The sequence below is a fragment of the Quercus suber genome, unplaced genomic scaffold (genome assembly GCF_002906115.3).
Source record: "Quercus suber isolate HL8 unplaced genomic scaffold, Cork oak 2.0 scaffold_90, whole genome shotgun sequence".
Taxonomy (NCBI): Eukaryota; Viridiplantae; Streptophyta; class Magnoliopsida; order Fagales; family Fagaceae; genus Quercus; species Quercus suber.
Window position 1 is genome coordinate 1,046,027 of NW_027069555.1, and position 6,036 is coordinate 1,052,062.

Genomic DNA, 6,036 nt, shown 5'->3' on the forward strand with positions numbered 1-6,036 from the left:
TTTTTTTATGCTTGCTTTCTTTTTTTAAAAGCTATTTTTAATTTATATTTTTTAAGACTTTTTTTAAGAATTTTTTTAAAAAATATTTCTAATATTTCCATCCAATATTGGAAATATTTTTTAAGACTTAAAAGAATCATGTTAGGGACACAATATAAATTCACATTTTTAAATTAGTTTACTATGACATAAAAAAAATTATATTATAATTATATTATGATGGATTAATTTAAGGGGTAATTACACTAAACCCACATGTGGATTGGGCGAAAATTACTTTACCTACCCGTGATTTGAAAAGTATCACTTAACCCACCTGTGGTATGTTCTATTTGTTTTCTTAACCAACACTGTTAAAATCAGGGGTAAATAGGTATTTTTGCTCAAATTTTATGTCTCTCTCCTCTCAAAACAAAAAATTAGAGCTGTCCACGGGTTGGGTCGAGTCAATTTTGGGCCCAACCGGACTCAACAACGGCGTCGGGTGGGAGGGTGGAGGAACCCGGAACAACCACCGAAAAAATCAGTCGAGTTGGTTTCGAGTGACAGTGAGCGTCAGTCGGGCGCTAGAGTAAAAAAATCATCGAAATCTGGAAAAAAAATGTCGCCGTAATCTAGAAAATCTCGTTGGTATCTGCATTTTTTTTTTCGCTAGAATCTGAAATTTTTCACTAAAAATTGCTGGAATTCGCCGAATCTGACTAAATTCCACTAGATCTAGCCAGATCTGGTCGAGATCTCGCCGGATTTGGCTTAATCTTGCAGGTTTGGTTGGATTTTTTATACAACTTCGGTCGGGTTTGAGTTGCTCGGGTTTTGGAGAAGCAAACCTGCCACTCGACCCACCGGTGTCGATTCTTGAGAACAGAAACCCGCCGCCAACCGACTAGACCTTCGGTTCGGGTCGGCGCATCGGGTAGTTTGGCCGGGTTGTGGGCTCCGGTCGGGTCTAGACAACCCTACAAAAAATAGAGCAAAAATGCAAAAGAAACAAAATCAAAAAGTGATATTTATCTCTCTCTCCATTCACACAAATTTTGAACCTAAAGAACATACCCAAAAAAATAAAACCCAAATCATGAAGAACATACCCAAATTCAATCTAGATTAAAATTTCATCTAGATTCATCCAAAAAACAGACAAGATTATAAAACATTAAAAATTGCAAAGAATATAGAGAGGGAGAGGGAGAGAGAGAGATTGACAAGATCTTTGAAGAAGAGAAAAGCGATGAAGAAGAAAAGAAAGAAGAGGATCTCAAACTCAGCGAATCTAACGAAATCAAAGACAACATTCACTGCACAAGTCATTGTTGACTCCTTCTTGTTCCTCATCGTCCCACCTACTCGCCTCCCCATTTCACCTATGAAACAATGTCGTATGTTGTATGGGTAATGGTTTAGGGTCTCCCTTGGTTCCCTTGGTTCATACTGCAAACACTAAGAGACCAGATTAATGACTAAAAAAATGTCACCATTGTTTTAACATTCAAGCATCTCAAAATGTAAGGTAAAAATTCAAACTCTAAGACTAATTTCAAACAAGCTATACTGTATCCCTTTTTTTTTTTTTTTGGCTAAGTAATATCAACTTATGAATTTCTTACTAGAAAGACAATGCAACATGGGTGAAACGTGACTGGTGTGATAGTAATCATAACCCCATCTCATCCCNTTTCAAATTTTCATCTTACTCTTTTAAAAGAAACATGCTAAAGCTACTCACACGACAATGAATGTGATTGGTACCACATCACCAAAATGATCAATAGATTTCTTAATTACTTTTTTGTATTGTGTTGGTAAAATTTGTAGTATAAAATCCACGAGAATTTAATGACAACCGACAAAAAATGGATTTTTTTGCCATGAATAGACTTCCGAAATCCAAACACCCTCTTTATAGACCAGTAAATTAACTCCTCTTTTTAACTTGCTTCAATATGTAACCCCATATTTTCTTTAAATGGATTTTGTCTAATTACTAGTTAACTTTTTCATCTGTTCATTTTCATGTAATGTTATGTTTCTATACTTTGTTTTCTTAAATAATTTGAAATAATTTTTTTTTGCTTCATAATTTTGTTTTGCTTTTTCATAAGTAAATAATACAATTGAAGAATTAACAGACAATCTGGATGTAATTAATCCAAAATTCTTAACTTCAGTTGAAGCTTCAATGAAAAGCAATTAATGGAAACATATAATACTCTGTTTGGTTAGTAAAAAAAAATTAAATAAAGGAAATATAATCGTTAACTAAGCCTAAAGAACGATTGGCTAAACAAAGCATAGATCTGGAGTAACAACTAAAAAATCAAAAATCAAAATTCTACGTTCAATCTTTTGCAACTAATTTTCTTGGCAAACAAACAGCAAAAAGAGAAAAGAATTGTGAATCTCATACCCGAACGTATCGTCCAGTCGGATCTTTCTCCACAGCCTCACCAACCTCAGCTTCCGAATTTGAAACCACACCGAAATCCATAGCTAGAGTAAAGAATTAAGAGAGAGAAAGGGAGGGACAGAGCGAGAGAAAAAGAGAGAGAGAGAGAGAGAGAATGTTTTTAAGAGGGAAAAAGAAAAGAAAAGAAAACAAATCGCAAACCCTATCAAAGAAGTTGTTTGATTTTGACGTTGATCGGAGAACGAAGAAGCTGTTGTTCCGAGAAGGCTTCACAAGCAATGGAGTAGGAATCGAATGCCGATCGGAACCGGAATCGGCATCCGATGATTAAACGCTGCGTTGTGGAGTTGGATTCCATGGTAGAAAGTAGAAGAAGAAGAGGAATTTCTGAGGTTGAAAAAGCTATACGAGTCCCAGATTCGTCCATAGCTTTCTCTGCATTTTTTTTTTTTTTTTGCGCTTCGATTCCAAAAACAAAGCAAACCCTAGAGTTGAGAGCGATTTTGAAGTTTCAGAAATTCGATTTTGTTACACTGGAGAGAGAGAGAGAGAGAGAGAGAATTGTGATTTATGTGTGAGAGCGGAAGAGACGGAAATGGAAGAACAACTCAGAGTTAGAATCTTAATCATAGTCAATCAACGGCTTCTATTAGTATAAGGTGTTATTTGCCAGAGAGAGAGATTCTCCAACGACAACAAAAAAAATATTTACTAGAAGATATCTGGATTTCTTGATTTTTATTTTTATTTTTTTATGCTTGCTTTCTTTTTTTAAAAGCTATTTTTAATTTATATTTTTTAAGACTTTTTTTAAGAATTTTTTTAAAAAATATTTCTAATATTTCCATCCAATATTGGAAATATTTTTTAAGACTTAAAAGAATCATGTTAGGGACACAATATAAATTCACATTTTTAAATTAGTTTACTATGACATTAAAAAAAATTATATTATAATTATATTATGATGGATTAATTTAAGGGGTAATTACACTAAACCCACATGTGGATTGGGCGAAAATTACTTTACCTACCCGTGATTTGAAAAGTATCACTTAACCCACCTGTGGTATGTTCTATTTGTTTTCTATAACCTAACACTGTTAAAATCAGGGGTAAATAGGTATTTTTGCTCAAATTTTATGTCTCTCTCCTCTCAAAACAAAAAATTAGAGCTGTCCACGGGTTGGGTCGAGTCAATTTTGGGCCCAACCCGGACTCAACATAACGGCGTCGGGTGGGAGGGTGGAGGAACCCGGAACCAACCACCGAAAAAATCAGTCGAGTTGGTTTCGAGTGACAGTGAGCGTCAGTCGGGCGCTAGAGTAAAAAAATCATCGAAATCTGGAAAAAAAATGTCGCCGTAATCTAGAAAATCTCGTTGGTATCTGCATTTTTTTTTTCGCTAGAATCTGAAATTTTTCACTAAAAATTGCTGGAATTCGCCGAATCTGACTAAATTCCACTAGATCTAGCCAGATCTGGTCGAGATCTCGCCGGATTTGGCTTAATCTTGCAGGTTTGGTTGGATTTTTTATACAACTTCGGTCGGGTTTGAGTTGCTCGGGTTTTGGAGAAGCAAACCTGCCACTCGACCCACCGGTGTCGATTCTTGAGAACAGAAACCCGCCGCCAACCGACTAGACCTTCGGTTCGGGTCGGAATCGGGTCGCCATCGGTAGTTTGGCCGGGTTGTCGGGCTCCGGTCGGGTCTAGACAACCCTACAAAAAATAGAGCAAAAATGCAAAAGAAACAAAATCAAAAAGTGATATTTATCTCTCTCTCCATTCACACAAATTTTGAACCTAAAGAACATACCCAAAAAAATAAAACCCAAATCATGAAGAACATACCCAAATTCAAATCTAGATTAAAATTTCATCTAGATTCATCCAAAAAACAGACAAGATTATAAAACATTAAAAATTGCAAAGAATATAGAGAGGGAGAGGGAGAGAGAGAGATTGACAAGATCTTTGAAGAAGAGAAAAGCGATGAAGAAGAAAAGAAAGAAGAGGATCTCAAACTCAGCGAATCTAACGAAATCAAAGACAACATTCACTGCACAAGTCATTGTTGACTCCTTCTTGTTCCTCATCGTCCCACCTACTCGCCTCCCCATTTCACCTATGAAACAATGTCGTATGTTGTATGGGTAATGGTTTAAGGTCGCTCCCTTGGTTCCCTTGGTTCATACTGCAAACACTAAGAGACCAGATTAATGACTAAAAAAATGTCACCATTGTTTTAACATTCAAGCATCTCAAAATGTAAGGTAAAAATTCAAACTCTCAAGACTAATTTCAAACAAGCTATACTGTATCCCTTTTTTTTTTTTTTTGGCTAAGTAATATCAACTTATGAATTTCTTACTAGAAAGACAATGCAACATGGGTGAAACGTGACTGGTGTGATAGTAATCATAACCCATCTCATCCCGTGCTTTACCTATTTATCCAGAAATCACATAAACTAATGAATATGTCTAAATTAATGTTTTATAATCTTGTCTGTTTTTGGATGAATCAGATGAAATTTTAATCTAGATTTCGAATTTGGGTATGTTCTTCATGATCTGGGTTTTATTTTTTTGGATATGTTCTTCATGCTATGAAAAGAGAGACAAATACCACTTTTTGATTTTGTTTATCTTGCATTTTTGCTCTATTTTTTGTTTTAGCAGGAGAGAGACATAAAATTTGAGCAAAAATACCTATTTACCCTTGATTTTAACAAAGGTGTATTACGAAAAACAAACGGAACATATCACAGGTGGGTTAAGTGATACTTTTCAAATCACGGGTAAGCAAAGTGATTTTCGCCCAAACCACCACAGGTAGGTTTAGTGTAATTACCCTAAAATCTAGCTTAGCGATGAACTTAAACTTGATTTGTGTTCAAAATAAAATTAAATGAATAAAAAAATCCTAAAATTTTACCATTTGAACTCAACTTGATCAGTTTACAAATTACAACCTGAAATCTATTTTTTGACATGTAAAATCCTAAATTCTCATTGCGAATTCAGTACATGTATGATAAGTCGTTCATAAAATAATCAAAGTTAATGTTTTTAACATTTAGATTTATTTTTTAAAAACAACACTAAAATTTTATATGACATGGTGAAACGTACTTGCCAACCGCTACTATTAATTCATTGGCATGAGGTGGATTGATTTTGGGGACCAACTACCAAGTTGGAGTTCTTGGTGGGTGGGTGGGTGCTATTCATCTCACATGATGATCATTAAATTAAGCGGGTTGGCATGAGTTTGGGGTTTCATTCCCACTTGATTTATTAGAGTGGTGATGATATGGGCCCCGCAGAGTTTTACTTGGCTCCGGAGTCCAGACGTGCCAACAATAATAAGTTTGTATTTAATATTTATATGTGTGGGACATAAAACCAAAAACAAAAAGATCTGAAATGGAGAATTGTTGTTAGTTAGAAAAGTGTGTGATCGGAGGAATTGGATTCAGTCAGACTCGGCCTTCTGGTATTAGTCCATTGATATAGTGATATAGAAATATTGGGAGCTTGCTAAACATATGGTGTCGTGGTGTAGTTGGTTATCACGTCAGTCTAACACACTGAAGGTCTCCGGTTCGAACCCGGGCGACGCCA

General features: G+C 35.4%; 1 non-coding gene across 1 annotated transcript; it reads left to right on the top strand.

Moving 5' to 3' along the window:
- The first annotated feature begins 5,962 nt into the window (after positions 1-5,962).
- Positions 5,963-6,036, top strand: TRNAV-AAC (transfer RNA valine (anticodon AAC)). Its single transcript has one exon. It is a non-coding gene; the product is annotated as a tRNA-Val (tRNA).